This window comes from Camelina sativa, chromosome 15, assembly GCF_030686135.1.
Source record: "Camelina sativa cultivar CO46 ecotype springtype chromosome 15, ASM3068613v1".
Lineage (NCBI taxonomy): Eukaryota > Viridiplantae > Streptophyta > Magnoliopsida > Brassicales > Brassicaceae > Camelina > Camelina sativa.
The window spans coordinates 16,924,350-16,944,817 of NC_141894.1; the positions used below are offsets into that span (position 1 = coordinate 16,924,350).

Here is a 20,468-nt window from a genome sequence, read left to right on the forward strand (position 1 = left end):
GCAGACGATCTTCTTCAAGTTGCTGGTATGATCGATTGTGCCCCAATGCTCACACCAATACAAGAGAATCCCCATAAGGTTCCACACCAGTAGGAAATTTTTGCAAATCCCACTTACTTCCGCAGTCTAGCAGGAAAACTGCGATATCTCACCCTGACCAGGCCATATATACGGTTTGCAGTGAATTTCGTTTGCCAAAAGATGCATGCTCCTACGGTTTCAGATTTTCAATTACTTCTTCGTATCTTTCAATACATCAAGGGCACCTCCACCATGGGGATCTTATTCAACAAAAACACTGATTTCAATCTTAGAGCCTACAGTGATAGTGACCATGCTGGATGCAAGAACACAAGAAGGTCTACAGGCGGCTAATGTACCTTCTTAGGCAAGAATATCATTTCCTGGTCATCCAAAAAGCAATCCTCTGTTTCCAAAAGTTCTACTGAAGCCGAGTATCGACAACTCTCTGAAACCGCTTCTGAGTTGGTCTGGATTAACAACATGCTCAGAGATTTTCGCATCCCATAACCGGATCCTCCAGAACTGTATGGCGACAAATCTCTCCTCTATCTACTTGGCAGAAAGTCCGGTTTTTCATTCCAAGACCAAACACTTTGAAACTCATTACCATTACGTCCGAGAAAGAGTAGCCTTGGGAGCCCTAATCGTCAAACATATACCTGCTCCTCTCCAGCTAGCTGATATCTTCACCAAATCTCTTCTCTACAGACCGTTTGCAACTTTACGGTTCAAACTTGGTGTGGATGTGTCACCCACACAAAGTTTGCAGGGACGTATAGAGGAGTCTCAGTCAAAACCTGTTTTTGAAGCAGAAGGTTCCAAAACAGAGTGGACTTCAAAACCTGAAAAGAGGCCCAACAACAACAATCAGATTGTGAAGCAGTCCAATAAGCCTGCCAAGCAACGGTCGACTCTGCAACAAGACAAGGACGTTGCAGAGGAAGTTTCAACCACTAAAGTAAAAGCGACAGAGAGGAGCCGTAGTACGAAAATGAAGACAGCAATGAGTAATCGATTTGACGTTCTTAACCTTTTGACCAATGATGACATGTGTCAAGGGAACTAGAGTTTTATGATTGTATAAATAGGAAGTATAGCCTCATGTAATGGTTAAGAGAGTATCAAGAAAATAAAGAAAGAACTTTCTTCATATTAAATTTCTTCTTACAGATATGTCGTGTAATAATGGGAGGAATTAGTAACTACGCCATTTAAATTTCATAATTTGTGATTCTACCCTAGTTAAGAAAGTGTGAAAGTAACATTTTCTATTTAGAACAGAGACTGAAATTTTTCTTTAGCTGAATGAGGGTATCTCGTTTTGTGATCATATGTTATAAGATGGCAATGAATTCGTTTTGATAACCATAAATATGTTAACATGTAATCAAATTCTTTTTTTTTTTAAATGTTACTCCCTCCATTTTAAATTACTTGTCGTTTAAGGTTTTTTTACACAAATTAAAAAAATAATTAAAATTTTTTTTATTTTATTCCTTCTTTAATATATATTTTAATTTTTTATTGGTCAAAGCATTAAAATAGTTGGGATAAAATTGATATTTTTACTGAACATATGCATTGGAAATCTAAAACGACAAGTATTGGAAATAAATTTTTTATTCTAGAATGACAAACAAAAAAAGTCAGAGGAACTATAAATATATTATAGTGTGTAGTGAGGTCGGGTATAATACTTTTGAGATTAGAAACATAATTAAGGTGTTTTTTGTTTCTTTAATACTTTAACATCTCATTACTATTTCATTAAACAGCAAAAGGATGATACAAGTAGTTAACGAACCAAACATAATTAAACTTATGTTCTCGTGTGGATATATAAAAGCATATCTTAGCAAAATCACATGTTCTAAAACATGTCTTTACTCTTTACAGTATTTGTGATTTGTTATTTATTTAGAAGAAAATAGGCGCAGTTAAAGGCAAGGATGACGACAGTTACATTGAAAATGTTTTCCAGGGGCTGAAGGTATGCATATAGATCTTCCTTTTGGATGTTTCTTCAAACACAGAGACTTGCACTCCTTCACTACACAGCGGTCTTTGTTTACAATGCTCCAACACTTACGTTGGCTTTTTTGCTCCACATTTCCAACCACTCCTGTTATAATAATACGTTTGGAATATACATTTTAGTTTATGTATACAAAATGAAAAAGTATTATTTTATCTTCTTATAGGAAAGATAGATGTTTCAAAGAAATTTAGGTATATCCATTCATAAAAATGTAGTTACAAATAATTATTATATTAAAATAATTTGAATGGATCATATAGAACTATATAGAGACACTTATCTATGCAGCGAAAACGGAAAAAAAAAATTGTTAAAAGCAATGGAAATATGTTTAATCAATTGATATAACAACAATCTTCATAATATCTTAAGACCATTGAACCCAATTTATAAACTAAGAAATTAACCAAAATGTGAAGAAATTTCAAAGTATCTTTAGGTGGTCACAAACAATTTTGAACTCATTTTCTAGTCAGGTCTAATACGTATTGTGCATAAAAAAACTGAACTCGATATAACTGAATTGTAGAATAAACAATATTTGATACATTAATATAATACTGTATGTATGTAATATTGGACAATACTAAATGTTAATACAAACCTAGTACAAGAACTGTGATGAAAATAAGAACGGTGAATGAGGTTGAAAGGATTTACTCATCTTAGATAATAAAAAAAATTGATAGTGATTTGAACCTTAGAAAAAAAAAATTGTAGTTATATGTAAACAAAAAAATTGACAAATTGATATATATATATATATATATATATATACACAGTATAACAAATTGATGTACCTCGCTCCCATTTAAACACGTCTAAATTAAGGCATGTACCACTTCATACTCCGAATTAAAAGATCTATTTTAACTCGTTTTTTTTTTTTCTTCTTTTCTTATATGATAGGTTAAAGCGTTAAACTCTCTTATTTTTTTATATGAATTTGTTCCTTTATTTACACATATGAATTCAAGAATATCTTAAAAGATAGATTCGTTTTAAACCTCTAAACTGTAAAATTATAATTTGTATTATTTCAAAAATGTAAAATTATTCTTAAAATAAATTAAGAGGATAATATTAAAATTTATTAATTATAAATATTTAGATAAACAAAATTAAAAAAAATAAATAGATAAATATTCTCAACAATTGATAATGGCTTATTTATTTATTGATATTACATGTCCCAAGTACTTTATCTGTCGGCTAACAAACTGACATTTCTTGTGGTTAGCAAACAATTGGTGTTGTTGGAGTACCTGCAATGCAGTTCTGTGGTATTCCTGATGCTCTGTAATGGTCTTGCTATAGACTAGGATGTCATCGAATAGGAATAGCACAAATCGCCTCAGGAAGGGTCTGAATATATCGTTCATCAGGGATTGAAAAGTAGCTGGTGCATTGGTCAATTCAAATGGCATTACCAAGAATTCTTAGTGGCCATCGTGGGAACAAAATGCTGTCTTGTGAACATCCTCTGCTTTCACTAAGATCTGGTCATACCCTGACCTTGAATCGAGTTTGGAGAAGATGTAAGCTCCTTGTAGCTCATCCAGGAGCTAGTCAATCATTGGGATGGGATAGTGTACTGACCCTCACCAAGAGTAGAAATCTTAAAATGAAAGATCGGAGAAATGGCCCGGAAAAGACGAAAGAAAGAAGAGGAAGGAAAACAAAAGGGAATGGTCGAGAGAAGCCCGAGAAAATATTAGTAAGTTGGACAATGGCCGAGCCAAAGACCGGAGTAACCGGATGTACGACCGAGACCCTAAGACCGATCAGGAGTCAGAAAATGGGCCAAGAAGGTCGAGGAAAGTTGGTCGAGAAAAATTTGTCGAGGATCGAAGGAGTTGCCGAGTACTCGAGAAAATGTGTCGAGGATCGAGGGAGATGCCGAGTACTCGAGAAAATTTATCGAGGATTGAAGGAGTTGCCGAGTACTCGAGAAAATTGTCGAGAGCCCGAGAAATTTTGCCGATGACCCGAGAAAGAGTGTCGAGATGTCCGATACGCGTAGTCGAAGGTGACGGACAAAGGATCGAGTATTTGGGGAGAAAATTCTTTTTCTCAAAATTCTGACCATTGAGAAGTAAGGAAAGTGGGAAGATTATTTTATTTAAGGTGGAGTTAGTGGAAGGATTAAAAAATTAAGGAGATTATGGAGATAGTGGGAGGATTAACTTAATCAAGCTGATTAAGAGGATTTGGCAGAGTCCTATTGGCTGAGAGCTAAGGTTAAGCCTTGATTAAGTGACATGCACTAATAAGAAGCTTTACATGCATTAATGGAGGAGTTTACATGCACTAATACAAGGGGGATTAGTGGATTAATGGCGAGCTCCCATTGGAGGTGGGATTCACGCAGCACATGCAAGGGGTGTAGGTGACACTTGTCGAAGGGCATTAAGGAAGAAGCCTCGAAATTTTGCCTATAAATACACGGCAAACGATTTCATTTGGGTGTTTAGCACAAAAACACCCAAAAGCTCTTAAGTTATTTCGAGAGAGAAATAAGAAGAGATCATCGAGAGAGAGAAAGAAATCATCGACATTGTGTCAACGTGATTGTTGAGAAAGAGGTCGAGAACGATCGAGAGAGAGATCGAAGGAGAGGCGTTGGTGTCAAGGAGTTGGTTGTGGATCGAGGTGATCAAGAGGAGAAGCTGTCTGATCGTGAGGTGCATTGAAGTCCGAGGGAAATCATTGACGCGTAAAGGTGAGTCTGTGGTAAGCATGTAGAGTCGCTTCTTTTGTTGCGGTTAAAGGATATTGCATGCATGCGAGAATAAGTTGATGTGCACGGTGAATATGGGGGATTCACTTGACGTGCGGTTAAAGAAGAGATTGGGTAAATTAAACTCTTAAAAGGTGGTTTAAGAGTTACATGCATGATCGAACCTAGAGGGATTTGAAAATATTAAGCTTTGCTTAAAATCGGGTTCATGCATGAATTGGGAAGTAAAGTGGATTGCATGTTAATGCATAAAATTTGGTTGAGATTGATCGCATGCGTGAGTTGGATATAAGGGTTGTAAGTGGTTAAAGCGACTGAATCTACATGCGAGAAGTGGGTTTGAATGGTTTAAGCATGAAGGGTGCATGCATGTAGAATAATCTTAAAGTTGCTTGATTTACTTTCTTGCTTCTTGTTGATTATTCTATGTTAGTTTTCTTGCGTGATATAAAGCTGGTGTGCTTGGTATATCACGGCTTGAATTGAGGATGGTATGTGTGTGGTGGTAGCTTAGTCTCTTGAACTTGCTTCTTGAGTCTTAGCTAGTAAGGTATCGATCCGCTGTTCCAATTATTAGTGTCACGCGTGAGTTCCCGAAGACCACTCGCGCGGGGATACTGTCACGGCTGGCTAGCTACCGGCGTGACTGCTGCATGACAATGTGGCTTAAGTGTGTATGGGCTCATGCTGGTGACCTGTGTGGTCTCGGCATGGAGCAGGTGTTGGAATGGAACAGGGTATCGAAGGGCCCTAGGTGTAAAGAGTCTAGAGTATTCAAGTGTTCCTTGTCTATGTCTAGTCGTCTTTGCATGTTGCATGTTGCGTGTTGCGTGTGGTCTAAGAGTCTACGGTATTTCAAGTATACTAGACGTCTTAGCAAGTGGGTCTAAGTAAGAGTCTAAAGCGTTCTTTAGTCGTCTTGCATGGTGAGTAGCGAGTCGAGATCTTCCGAGTTGGTTCGTAGTGATCGAATCTGCCTCGCTTGGTTGTGGTTTGTTTTGCTTCCGCTAAAGCTTCCAGCTGTGTTGCTTTGATGTTATCGCTAGCTTTGTGGCTTGCTTGCTTTCTTTGGTTGCCGGGGTAGTCGGCTTGGGAAGAGTAGTATCCTGTTTAGGATAGAAAGGGGTACCCAGACTCACTGAGTAATCCTGGATTACTCATGTCTCTTCGTTTTGGCCTTGCAGGAAAGCCTAAGTGAGTCTAGAGCCGGAGCAAACGTTAGGGTACCGGATAGGGTTTTCTTGCGTTTCTTGTAAAACCCTATATTTTCTTAAACGACTAAGAGTAAAGTTTTCCAACTATCTATGCATATTACTTTGATGATTTATTTTCGAGGAAATATTTTATTGAAGTGATATATTCGGTTTTCAGGAAAGCATGGCAAGTTGCAAATGATACTCGGCCTTGTCCGGGCCAACACAACGCACCAGGCCGCGAGGGTTGAAAAGCCTAAGTAACCTCGGTAGCGGGTGGGATTGTGCTAGGGAGGACCGGTCGGGAAGTCTGCAGCTTCCGTCCCTCAGCCGGATCACCTCGGTGCAGTTCTGCAAGTGGCATCTCGTGGCTGCCCGATGACCTTTGTGGTCATAGAGCGGTTCGGGGGCGTTACAGATAGCTATCTGGTACCGTTGCTATATTGAGGGCCTTGTAGTCCACGCAAAACCTCCAGCTGCCATCTTTTTTATTTACCAGGAGAACATGACTGGAGAATGGACTTCCACTTTCTTAAATTATTTATGCAGTGAGTATGGTTGTTATTTGTTTATTTATTTCTTCTTTTCGGGCATGAGGATAGTGGAAAGGGCGAACATTAACAGGTTCTGCATCCGATTTAAGCAGGATCACATGTTCCTTTTCCCTGGATTTTGGTAATCCCTTTTTGCTCTTCAAGCAGTCCCGCAAATTCCTTCACCAGATGAGAGAACTCATCAGGGCGTGATAATTTCTTCTCCACTCCTTCGCCTTGTAACCTGCTACACTCCACTAACAATCCTTCTCCTTCTTGTCTGAGTATTCTCCACAAGGCTTTGAGGGAGATGGCAGTATTAGTAAGACTATGAGCCCCGCAAACTGTCACCAACTTATCGCCCACCAGAAACTTCATCACCTACTCTTTCCAATTCACTCTCATCTCTCCCAGCGTTTCTAGCCACTGCATCCCCAATATGACATCGACTCCTCCTAGGTCGAGTGGAAGAAAGCTGGTAACCAAGATGTAATCCGGAAGCTCCAGAATCACTTCTTGACAGATTCCGGTACCGTGAATAGTGATACATGTTTCCATTCGGACGACGTACCCCTGAGTGCCCCAAGGAGTGATTCCCAGCTGGTGGACCTTGGCGTTTGATAGAAAGTTGTGTGACCCTCTGCTGTCGATTAGGATTGTGACCTCATTCCAAATCAGTCCACTGAGCTTCATTGTACGAGGAGACGAGATTCCAGCGGCTAATCCCAAGGAGAGAACAGCCCATTCAACAACCTCACTAGTCACGACGTCTGTTGTTTCTTCCTCGACATCTGTTGTTTCTTCCTCGACATCATAGAAACATTCTCCATCCCGTACCTCTTCGCATACTACCATCACTTGAAGCTCCTTCAGGCGACACATGTGGCCAGCGTGAAATCATTTGTCACACTGGAAATAGAGTCCCTACGCCTTCCGTTCATTAGCCTCAACATCCACCAATCTACGGTAAGGTAGTCGTCAGCTCTGGTTAGGTTTAGCTTGAGATCCATTTGAGTTTCCATTTTGTTGATACGACGACGTTTGTTTGTCGGATAAATTGCTTGACTTGTGGATGGATGATAATACCCCTCTGTTATTTGGTTGAATTCCATGTGGTTGTTGACTACCACACGTGACCACTCACTCTCCTCCTAACCGTGGCATCGTCCTTCCCCCACCATCCGACAACGACTCTAGTAATGGTTCGCCTGACCATTCCTTCACCTTTCTGGAGAGACTCATCAGTTTTTTTAAACCCCGGGGTTCGAACATCTTAACTCCAGCTCGTATCTTAAGCTTCAGCCCAATTATGAACACCAACTCTAGCACCTTCTCTGTTACCTCCGGAGCATTGGACACTAGAGCGATAAAGTCCTTGCAATACTCTCCGGTGGACTCATCTTGACCGAAAAATAATAGCCTTTCCCTTGCACACAAATCGTGGGCCAGAGAAAAGTTCTCCAAAACCATCTGCTCCCACCCCAAGAATGGATTACGATCTCTTTCCATCGATACCATGTCAAAGCATCACCATCAAAGCAAATACAAACTGCCTTGAGAATCTCCTCCTTCGAGAAATCTTCCATCTCAAAGTACTGCTCCACTCGTTGCACCCAGCCTTTCGCGTTCTCGCCATTGAACAGAGGAATCTCTATTTTTTGCGTTAGCGGTTCCTTTGTTTCTGGTGCCTCATTCTGCGTCTGCGTCAGAACAGTTGCTGGTACCACACTAGGAGTGAACAGTCGCTGGATCACATCCGCTGGATTGGTCGTTGCATCTGAAGGTGGATCCTTTGTCACCCACGACCATCGTTCCTCCCCCATCAAGCGCTTTTGGAGCAGCTCGAGGATATCCAACTTCCCCATTTGCTTCTCCATGACGTCAAGTTTTTTGAGTTGCTTCTTAATGTCCTTGATGTGTTCCTCCAGGTCGGTAATATTTTGGACATCTTTTTGCAGATTATTCATTAGTTTCTCTAGTTCCTCCATTTTTTGGGTGGCATAGCTTAGCGCAGGTTCCCAAGATCGAATGCTCTGATACCAAATTTGTTAAGCTTGTCAATGTAAACTATTAACAAGAAAGATGAATGAAGAACAATACTCTTTATTAATGATAAAACGAAATACAGCCTGAGAGAACTTACAGATCCTCTCCCTCCCCCTTACAAACTTAACCCAGATTCTCGATGATTATTTACTCACCCTCACCCCACTCTTTATACTACTTTGTCTTGTTCATACCTATTAACCGTTATGGCTGGATACACTGGATAATGCCAGCTAATACTGGTGACTCACTACTTAATTAAGGTTAGAGATGCCTAAACCTTATCCTTTCAGTCAAACCAGGACACCTCATGACTTTCTGGATCCTTCCTTGCTCTTCACTTATTGGACAACATTTGGGCCTTGTTTCTCCTGCTATACTGATAAATGGTAGGTGGATGTTGGGCCTCGTACGTATCATTGAGTCCCTGCAAAATCGTGAGAAAATTTATTACAAAATTTCTTTAATATTATTAAATTATTTTATAATAAAATCAAAATAGACAATTTTAAAAAACATTTCTTGTATATTAATTGAAAAATATTCATAAAAAATAACTTTATATGTTTACATTGATTGACAGAAATTTCATGTTGACGAGTTGTTTTCAATGAACTTTTAAGTCCACTTAATTAGCGGGTTACCCTTTGTAACACTTGTGAACTGGTTGTGGTTTACTGGTAAGGGTATCGATCGACACGAGTGGTGGGTGTCAATCGACACCTTATGTTTGCGGTTGTTCAGTTCAGCTTTTGATCCCCGGTTTGTGTTTTTGGTTTAGGAAAACCCTAAGACTCGAGTTTATTAGGGAAAATCTCAACTTCCTAAGTCTTTAGCCAGTTTCGACACTTTTCAGAGACAAAAGAAGAGAGAATAGTTCATGTAAGTGTTTTTGAGGTTTCTAGAGGTTCTCTATGTCTATTGGTGAGATTTCTTCCTGGAAAGGCTAAGGACGTGTGGGGAATGTTGTTGTGGTGCTAGCTTCGTCGTTTCAGGATCAAAATCTTCCTATTCTAAGGGTGAGTGCATGACCATGGATGATCTAAGCCGAGATCTCTCGTTTTAGTGTTTTCTCTGAGTTGTGGATTGATTCCTTGCTTGTCTGTGTGATTTCATTCATTATATTGCTTGGTGAGACATTTGCAGGAACCTTGGCTGAGCTTGGTGCGGTTGGAGGCAGAATTCAAAGCTGGATAACGATGTTAAACATCCGTGTCAGTTGACACCAAGCCGAGGATGGCACAAAGGCTTTGGTGAGTGTCAGTCGACACCATATGGAGGTGTCGATCGACACTGCTAGGATTTTCGGGAATGTCGAGCATGTGTTGGGTATCTGTCAAAACTAGGTGGCTAGTGTCGGTTGACACCTTTTGGTGTCAGTCGACACCTTTCTCAGCTGGCGGCTGATGTTGTGTTTCCTTTGCATATTTCCTAGTTTGTTTGTTGCTTGTTGATTGTGGCATGTGCAGATCTTATTACTTGTGTGTATAGCCCAGTAGATAGGAGGATTATCTATCTAAGTATTTCTGTAAATACATATGCATCTCTTTTGTGTTGCAGTGCATGTAAAGGCAAAGTGTGATCATGAAATCAAGACTTTTGTAAATCACCTAAAACCCAAAATTTAGGCAAGAAGAATTTGAGAAACCCATTGCATACGAAAACATTTCAGTGTGTGATTAAGAAAATTGTTGGCCGTGAAAAATACAAAAAACTGAAACAAACATATCAAATTAAGTGAGATAGAAGAAGGAGAGATTTTCAGAAGCGTATTTAGGCTAAAGGCTGGACTCATGTTCGAAGTCGATCTCTTCTTCTTCCTCAAATTGATCACCAAATCATCTCAGATCTCTTTTCTACTATCTTCACCTCTCTTTTTCACAGGCACTGCCTCTTTACTGGGACATCAAAGCATCTGATCTGCGGTATCAATATTGAGAAAGCCATATATATGATAGGAATTACTCATCAACAATCCATAATAGAAACAGATCTCGCAATTGTTTTCAAATTCATTCAAATAGAAGAGATTAGGAGAGAAAACTGATCTTGCTTATTGCCGAAGAGGACAATATCTATATGTACTACTTTGCATCGGCTTCTTCAATTCTTCGTGGTGAAGCTCAATCCAAGAATCACGTCATCCTATCGAGAGAGAGAGAGAGAGAGAGAGAGAGGAAGAGAGGATCCGCCAAAGAGTTTCATTTCTTTGTTTATATTTGAAGGAGTGATAAGCGGCTATTATTAAAAGGATCAGAAAATATAGGGTCAAGATTTTATAAGATGTTAAACAATGAACGATTGAGATTATAACATAAAACCGGGTTAGATTACCGGGTTATTACGACCCGCGTGTTTATCCGTTTTGGTGTGAGAGTAAATGACATTTGTATTCTTATGGCGAAATATTAAAATGGTCATAACACTAATAACATACCCTTGTAATTTCTTACAAAACAAAAGTTAGTTTTATAAAGTCTTTTCAATTAATAGTAGGGATGATTATTGGTATAAAGTTGTAAATACGTAACATATATGCAACTTTTTGCAATCCTTTCAAACAAAAATATGAATCCGTGACAAATCACTACAGAAAATGAGGTATTAATAGCAGTGCAAAATAGTGTTTTTAATGTTATTGCTATATATGAGTTTCTAGAAATTTAACATAGCGTTTTGTTGTTGTGGAGATTGACTATCACCAAATAAACCCTAAAACCTATCATCATGACCAATTCTCTTTCCCTTGCTGCTACTTTTGCTTGACCACCAGGAGACTTCTTTGCAAAGCACCTTGGAACATTTGGATAAAGTGTTCCATTTTTATTCAAGTGAATTGGACGCTTCTCAGAGATGTCAACGGAGTTCTACAGAGCACCTTGGAAGATTTGATATCTTCTTCATTCAACGAGGATCGCTGTAACAAAAATTAGTTGGGTTGCACCTTACTTTACACATGTCTGTGATTAGAGATTTCTCCTGCCTCTACATACAACATATTGAAGATGCAGAAAGAAACCCTTGTATAAAGAAAAATGGACACGGTTTATGAACTAAATTGGAAGATTGTACATGTTGTTACTAAATTGTCATATCCAAAAATAGCAATATACATTAATTTGCCAATTAAAATTAACTTCTATTCTGGCCAAGTTGTCAAAGCTCATTCTTTGTTTTTCCTTTGCTGGCTGGTTCCCCGTTCACAGCAACAAGCTCAATGTCGAATATCAGTGTCGCCCCACCTGCAATTCACCATTCAGTCACATTTTTTTCATGGAACAGCAATATCTTAACAAAATGTAGCTAGGGTCAAAAATGTACACAAGTTACCAATTCTCAGTATCTGTGATACGAACTATGGACTCACCTATCAAAGAAGAAAGCCCATTGCGAAGGAGGTTTAGTTTTAATGTTTACTTTTTATGATATGTAAGGTTTTGATAGTTTTCCTTTTAGTTCTTGCTTATGTCGGTTTATAGAGATCTATATAAAGGATCTCTACAACATTAATAAGAATCAACTTCCAAGCATTAACCTTATTCTCAAAGAGAGACTAGGGTTAAGGGAAGCTTTCGCTTTATCGTTCTCTATTTCCTAAGCAGCTTTAGCAACTTACAATGGGTCCCGTTACTAGGTCCGTGGGAAAAGTACATGCTCGTAACATCTTGGTATCAGAGCAAGCCGGTTCAATGGGAGAAGGGGCGATGACCACATCACAATTTGAGAAAGTTAAGAAGATGTTCGAACATCTGCAAGCTGACCTGGGTGAACTTTGCCAGACTTCAAACTCACACCAAGCCGCCCTTGAGTCCATAAGGGTGGACCAACAGGAGGAGCGAGAGCAGAATAAGTCTAGGATGGAAGAGGTTCGTGAAGAGCAAACCCATATCAGGGAGGTTATGAAAGCAAATAAGCAAGAGGTCTTGGGTAAAATTCGTTTTTTGGCCTCGGTGGTGGGAGTGGAAGCAGAAGAGGTTGAAAAAGACTCGTCATCGGTGTCTAAGGCAGGAAAAAATATCCAGACCAACGGCAGAGAGGGTAAAGGCATTTCCTCTAGTGGACCTTGGGCACAATGCTCTATGGGGAGAGAACAGGGACACTGATTGCAAGATGGAGGTGGAGAATGGTCGGTGAGGCCCATTGGGGAACTTCCACAAGAGGAGCGAGCGACCCACATGACGAAGGAGCTGGTTGGAAAAGTGGAGTCGAAGGAAGAGAGAGTGGAGGAAGGGAGGCTGAGAGAATCATGGTTCCACCGTCTAAGATGGAATTTCCGGGATATGATGGGTCAACGAATGTTGTCGAGTGGCTGCAGAAGTGTGAAGACTACTTTGAGGATCAAGGAGTATACAACGATGATGCGAAAGTGCGTCAAGCAACCTTTGTGTTGACGGATAAGGCACATTATTGGTATACCAATTTGCGAAGGTTAATTACACATCGACTGGGTTGGAGAGAGTTTAAGAAAATCTGCAAAAGTAGATTTGGCAGAGCCGATGTAGTGAATCCTATGGGTGAGCTAAGTAACCTTCGACACACAGGAACAGTAGATGAGTATTGTGAGCAGTTAGAGGAATGTTTGGTAAGGCAAACAAAGCTATCAGGTGATCAGCAGTTATGGCAGTTCTGTGTGGATTTAACGGATTCTTTGAGAAAAGAAGTGGAGTATTTGAGGCCCGAGACAATATTTGAAGCAATGGAGTATGCAAGGGACAATGAGTATAAAATTGAGAATGACATACGAGTTCGTACCTTTGGAGGACACATAGCCCCAACCACACGATATTCAGCCCCAACCCCACGACCAACTTCAATCGGATATCGAGGAACCCAAGTGGTAAAAAATGGAGGAGCTTCTCACCTGGGACCATCAGAGTAGAAACAAAATTAACAAGGGGCAGTTTGGAAAAAATTAACAAAACCTGAGATGGCTCAAAGAAGAGCAAAGGTATTGTGTTTCAATTGTGATGAGTTGTATGGCCCTGGCCATGCTTGTAAGGCAGTTTTATTTTATATTAGACCCCTCCTAGAAGGCGAGAATAGGGATGATGAGCCCTTTGACGATGAGGATATCAATCTTTCCCTCAATGCCATGAAAGGAGAACAAACCGAGAGCACTTTTCAAGTAAAAGTAGACATTGCAACTGGAACAGAATGGACATTGTTGGACACAGGGAGTATTCACAATTTTATTAAGAGTAATGTAGCGGAGAAGTTGGGAATACCAATACGACGACGACCAAGAAAGTTCGTTTCTCTCGCCGATGGTGGCAAGTGTGTAATCAACGGGTTGTGCAAGGATCTTCCAATGATGGTACAAGGACACAAGTTCAAAGTAGACTGTTTTGTGATTTCGTTAAGTGGGTTTGATGTCGTTCTCAGGATTTGCTGGTTGAATGCCTTAGGACGTGCGATATGGGATGGTCCAGCACGAACTATTGAGTTTGCTCATGAAGATACTTTGATAAAATGGCATGGAGAGGCTGAGGATAGGAAGGAACACGGTGCTAATTTACACACCATTCAGAATGACACACTTGAGGATTGGTTCGATAATGAGGAGGAAATTTTTATTACAGGGGAGAAGGTTGTAGTTCCTATCGCTCAACATGAATCAGTTTGCAGCCTAACTATGAAGGCAATGATGACGCAGGTTTCTTCTGAATCACTTGGCAAGTTGTTAGTGGAGTTTGAGGAGTTATTCGATAAACCAACCAAACTGCCACCCCAACAACCTTGTGATCATCGTATTCGGCTCATTCAAGGAGCAAACCCTATGGCGGTTAGACCATATCGCTACCCTCATCTCTTAAAAGATGAGATTGAAAGACAATGTTCAGAAATGTTGCAACATGGCATTATACGACCTAGTTCTTCGCCTTTCTCTTCTCCGGTTTTGTTAGTAAAGAAGGTTGACAAAACCTGGCGGTTCTGTATTGATTTTCGTGAACTTAACAAGGTCACAGTCAAGGATAAATTCCAATTCCGGTGGTTGAGGAACTCCTTGACGAGTTACATGGGGCACGTTATTTTACCAAGCTCGACCTTACGTCTGGTTATCATCAAGTGCGAATGTGTGATGAAGACATTGAAAAGACGGCATTTAGAACGCATCACGGCCATTATGAATTTTTAGTAATGCCCTTTGGTCTCTCGAATGCACCTTCTACGTTCCAGAGCCTCATGAATGCGGTTTTTCAAGGTATGTTACGGAAATTTTTGCTTGTCTTCTTCGATGATATTTTAATATATTGTGCCACTTGGGACCAACATCTGCTCCATATACGAGAGGTTTTTGAGCTTCTACAAGCTCATAAGCTGTTCCTCAAACATTCCAAGTGTTCGTTTGGGAGAGAGGAAGTGGGATACCTTGGTCATGTAATTTCCAGTGGTGAAGTTCGTGTGGATGAGTCCAAGATAATTGAAGTGAAGGAGTGGCCAAGACCGCTGACAATAATAGCTGTTCGTGGGTTTCTCGGGTTGTCAGGGTATTACCGAAAATTTATTAAAGGCTATGGTGCATTGGCTACTCCTTTTACACAACTTCTTAAGAAAACGGGGTTTCTTTGGAATGAGGCAGCTGAAGTAGCATTTGTATCGTTAAATAAAGCCTTGTCTGAAGCTCCTGTTTTAGCCTTGCCCAATTTTTCACAAGAGTTTGTTGTGGAGTGTGATGCTTCGGGCAGTGGCATTGGAGCGGTTCTTCATCAACGAGATCACCCTATTGCATTTTTTAGTCGGCAATTAGCAGCCTGTCATCATAAACTTGCATCATACAAAATAGAACTTATTGGTTTAGCTAAAGCGGTGATTCATTGGAGGTCTTACTTATGGGGCCGTCGGTTTTTTATTCGCACAGACCATTATAGTTTAAAATTTTTGTTGGAACAACGCCTTTCTACATCTCCGCAGACTCATTGGATTAGTAAGTTACTTGGATTCGATTTTGGTGTCGAGTTTCAGGCAGGAAAACACAACCAGGCAGCTGATGCATTATCTCGACGTGATGAGGAAGAGCAGGCAGGTAAATGTGAGGTGTACGCAGTTAAAGGACCTGACACAAGTATTTTTGGACTATTGCGGGGTGAAGTGGAGAGAGAAGCGGAGCTCGCTACATTGCGGGATAAGGTTATCTGTGGAGAACTGACAAAGGATTGGGCGGTTAAAGATGGGTTAATATTCTATAAGGGTCGAGTGTATCTCTCTTCTGGCTCGGATTTGGTAGGTGAAGTGGTTTCAGGCTTTCATAGTTTTGGCCATGAAGGAGTACAGAAAACTATGGATAGAATACAGCGAGATTTCTACTGGAAAGGGTGGAAGAAGACAGTTCAGGAGTTTGTTCGGGGTTGTCAAGTTTGTCAACATAATAAATGGGAGACATTGAAATCGAGTGGGCTGCTCCAACCGCTTCCTGTTCCGACTCAGGTTTGGTCAGATATCTCAATGGATTTCGTTGAAGCTCTTCCTAAAGTTTCTGGGAAAACGGTGATTTTGGTGGTGGTAGATCGCTTTTCGAAATATGCTCATTTCATTGCATTAAGTCACCTATATACAGCAGGATCTGTCGCCCATGTTTTCTTCCGTGATATTGTCCGCTTACACGGTATTCCAGAGACCATTGTTACTGACCGTGATCTGGTATTTCGGAGTTTGTTATGGCGAGAATTGTTCAAACTGATGGGAACAAATTTATTTTTTACAACTGCCTATCATCCTCAGTCCGATGGTCAGACCGAAATGGTGAATCGAACATTAGAAATATACTTAAGATGTTTAACGGGAGATACACCCTGACAATGGCTTGAGTGGCATCCATGGGTCGAGTACTGCTATAATACGTCCTTCCACACTGGTCTTAAGGCAACACCATTTCGTCTAGTCTATGGGAGAGATCCTCCTAGGTTGTTAGATTATACTGGCGGAAGCACTCAAGTGGAGGCTTTGGATGTCGCCTTAGGACAACGTAATGAGTTTCTGGCACTCGCTAGGGAGAGTTTAATGGAAGCTCAACATCGTATGAAGCTTGTTGATGATCTACATCATCGGTTTGTTGAGTTCAGTATTGGAGATTGGGTTTGGCTCAAGCTCCAACCATATCGCCAACTATCTGTGGCTAAGAAGGCCTTCACAAAGCCCTCTCTAAGGTTTTATGGTCCCTTCCAGATAGTGGCTCGTGTTGGGACTGTGTCCTATCGATTGAAACTTCCGGATGGCTCAAAAATTCACGATGTGTTCCATGTCTCTCTGCTCAAGGGTCACAAAGGACAACTGCCAACCGATACTCCGGTCCTACCACCTGTTTTACATGGCCGTTCAGTGCCAGCTCAACCAGTGGGGCTCCTTAAAGCTCGTATACGCAGCGGCCAGAGACAAATTTTGGTAATATGGACGGCTGATGCAGAAGATGAGGCAACATGGGAAGACGCAGGGAAGCTTCTGGAAGCATATCCTTCATTGGAGCTTGAGGACAAGCTCCTAGTGGAGGAGGGGAGTAATGATACGAAGTATGGACTCACCTATCAAAAAAGAAAACCCATTGCGAAGGAGGTTTAGTTTTAATGTTTACTTTTTATGATATGTAAGATTTTGATAGTTTTCCTTTTAGTTCTTGCTTATGTCGGTTTATAGAGATCTATATAAAGGACCTCTACAACATTAATAAGAATCAGCTTCCAAGCATTAACCTTATTCTCAAAGAGAGACTAGGGTTAAGGGAAGCTTTAGCTTTATCGTTCTCTATTTCCTAAGCAGCTTTAGCAGCTTACAACGGTCCTATTACTAGGTCCGTGGAAAAAGTACAGGCTCGTAACATCTGACTTGGTTTTGATGCAGTTACGGTACACATCATTATTGGTTTATAGTTTAGCGTGACTGATCAACTCAGTATCAATGTTCTCCCTAGCTTCATCATCAGATAAAAGGGTGGAACTGAACAAAATTATAGCCATGTTCAGCCGAGCAACATAACATAACATAGCCGGGATTTTTGGTGGTGAGCCGTTATCTTCATAACCAAGCTTGGATGGGATTTTCAGCTTTCTCTTTTCAAGCGCACAACAAACCCTGGTCCCATCCTGCAAGTCATTTCAAATTCACTCCGTTACCTTCAATTTTGTCTATCGAAAAAAAATAATGTAACAAAGAACAGGGGAAAACAGATGGAGTTGATGCGATGCGATTGAAACAAACCTGGGATGACTTGCCCAGTTCCAAGCTCAAACTCAATAGGGTCACCCCTCTCAAAACTTGAATCAAAGACAGTTCGATCAGTTAACTTTCCCTGCAAGAGCCAAGAGAGAACTACATTAATCGCCAAGTAGATCGGATTTCATAATTATTGTTTGTTCTTAAGCTATCAAATATCAATATTTTCTTAAATACTAATGAAGGTAATTCCACATTTTCATCCCCTGATGTTTCATGAACATTCTTAAAGGTTGCAATAAGAAGAAGAAAACTCCTTCGTGGCTCTCTCTTTTCTCTCAATCAGAATACTATAAAAGCAAGCAAGAAGGAACCTTCCCAGCATTAAGGTTACAAAACTAGTAAAAGCTTCAAATAAAACTTACCCGATAGTGAACCTTGATCTTATCCCCTTTGTGAGCCTGAAGATCACATTTCTGAGGTCAGAAAACTCCATTAGCCAAAAGAGTATAGAGGCCAAGTCCATTTCCCATTTCTTCATTTAGTTTCTAAATACTGTAACTAAAACAACGTAATCTTGACCATTATCATCTTTCTAATCATGCAAATTAACATAAATTTCAGTTGAATTTGAAGTTAAAAAAACGTAATCATGGCCATTGTTATCTTCTAATAACGTTTAGATCAAATTCAATTTCATTCGAACAGACTCCTACACAGATAATCAAATTCAAACATGGAAGTTGAAATTACGATCCGATAATGAATGAGACGTGAAAGAGCGTTAGTAGTCACCTTGACACCAATCTGCAACTCTGACACATCACCTAACTTCTTCGCATAAGCTTAAGATCTTCATCATCATCATCAAACATAATGATACAATAAAATTCACAATCGCACATACACACCCAGAAATCACCAAACAATCGATTGAGTATTCATAAAACACTAATCGAAAAGCCAGCTCCCAGATTGGGAGAAACCTAGCAAAATATTTTTAGAGAGTTTTACAAATTTTTTTGATAAGATTCGATGATGAAAAACAAAAAGACAATCACATGGTTTTAATGTTTCTTTCAATGGCTTCTTAGCCGCTTAATCTCGACCCTCCACGTGTACCGCTTGAGATAAGCCGATTCTTTATTTGATTTCTTCTCACGTGCCACCCACACGTACGGTTCTGTATCACAACTTCCCCTCCTAACAAAACCTTGACCTCAAGGTTTAAGCATCAAATGCAGGAAACTTCTTCTTGAGATCAAACAGAAACTCCCATGTAGCTTCCTCTAATGGTTCGCCAACCCACTTCACCAGAAACTTAGTAGCTGCACGTCCCTGTCGATTCACCATCTTCCTCTCCACAACCAACTCAGGTTCTTTGGTAAAGACCTCGTGCATCACTGTTGGTAACTGAGTGGTGGTGAGCACTTTACCCACGAGAACCTTCAACTGAGAAACATGGAAAACCGGATGTATTTGCGAAGAAGACGGAAGAGCGAGCTTATAGGCAACCTCTCCACATTTGTCAATGACCTTGTAAGGATCGAATTACTTGGGAGAGAGATTTTGATTGGCCCTTGAAACCACAGATTGTTGTCGATATGGTTGAAGCTTAACATACACATAATCTCCGATTTCGAAATCACGCTCTGTGCGATGTTGATCTGCAACTTGTTTCATTCTGTGTTGTGCTCGAAGCAGGTGGAACTTAAGAAACTTCAGCATATTCTCCCTTTCCTGCAGCGAACGAGCCACAACAGCCACTTTGCACTCTCCTGGTAAGTATGGAAGATGGACAGGAGGAGCTTGACCATATACTGCCTCGAACGGAGTCATATTGGTGGAAGTGTGATAGTTGGTGTTGTACCAATACTCTGCTAAAGCGAGCCATTTGCACCACATGTGAGGATGAGCATGGCACATACAACGTAAATATGTTTCAAGGCATCGGTTAACCACCTCCGTTTGATCATCACTCTGAGGGTGGTATTTACTGGACATTTTATGAGAGACCCCTTGCAGAGTGAAAAACTTCTTCCAAAACTCTTGTGAACACAGAATCCCTGTCACTCACAATTGAAGTAGGACAGCCGTGTAGTTTAAAAACATTATCCAAGTAAGCCTGAGCAACCGAAAGAGCACTGTAAGGGTGTGACAATGCGATAAAATGGGCTGCCTTACTGAGCCGATCCACCACCACCATGATAACCGTCTTACCTGCAGAATCAGGCAAACCGTCAATGAAATCCATAGACACTTCACTCCAAATCGTTTCCGGAATGGGTAGTAGTTGTAAAAGACCAGGCGACGCTGCGTTGTCGCTTTTGCATTGCTGGCAGACAATACATCCACGAATAAACATTTGTATGTCCTTCACCATTTCTTTCCAGTAAATAAACTCCTCACCTTTTGATAAGTGACTTCATGACCCGAGTGACCACCGACCCCAGAACAATGTAGCCACTCCAATATCGAATTCTTAATAGCAACATCAGCTGGTATGACAATCTTGTTCTTACGCCTAAGAATGTCCTGGTTCCACGAATAATTCTTCTTAGCTTCAGGGTCCTGCTTCAACTGCTTAATAATGTCTTGAACCACACTGTCCGTAAGATACGCAGCTTGAATGTCTCGCAGTAGGTCACACTCAACAGTGGACATTGCCATGTGTAAAATCTCTGACCCCTCCACACGAGACAAAGCATCAGCGACTACATTTTCCTTACCTTGCCTGTACTGAATCTCGT

General features: G+C 40.5%; 2 pseudogenes across 1 annotated transcript; both read right to left on the reverse strand.

Annotated features, from left to right (window-relative positions):
* Window positions 1-1,874: 1,874 nt before the first annotated feature.
* Window positions 1,875-2,726, reverse strand: LOC109129118 (putative defensin-like protein 148; annotated as a pseudogene).
* A 14,503-nt stretch (window positions 2,727-17,229) lies between these two features.
* On the reverse strand, window positions 17,230-18,593 carry LOC104747077 (peptidyl-prolyl cis-trans isomerase FKBP15-1-like; annotated as a pseudogene). The gene is made up of 6 exons (XR_015581653.1): window positions 18,551-18,593; window positions 18,396-18,430; window positions 18,275-18,313; window positions 18,144-18,194; window positions 17,764-17,854; window positions 17,230-17,648 (listed from the first exon to the last, which is right to left on the reverse strand). The product of XR_015581653.1 is annotated as a peptidyl-prolyl cis-trans isomerase FKBP15-1-like (transcript).
* Between the last annotated feature and the right edge of the window lie 1,875 nt (window positions 18,594-20,468).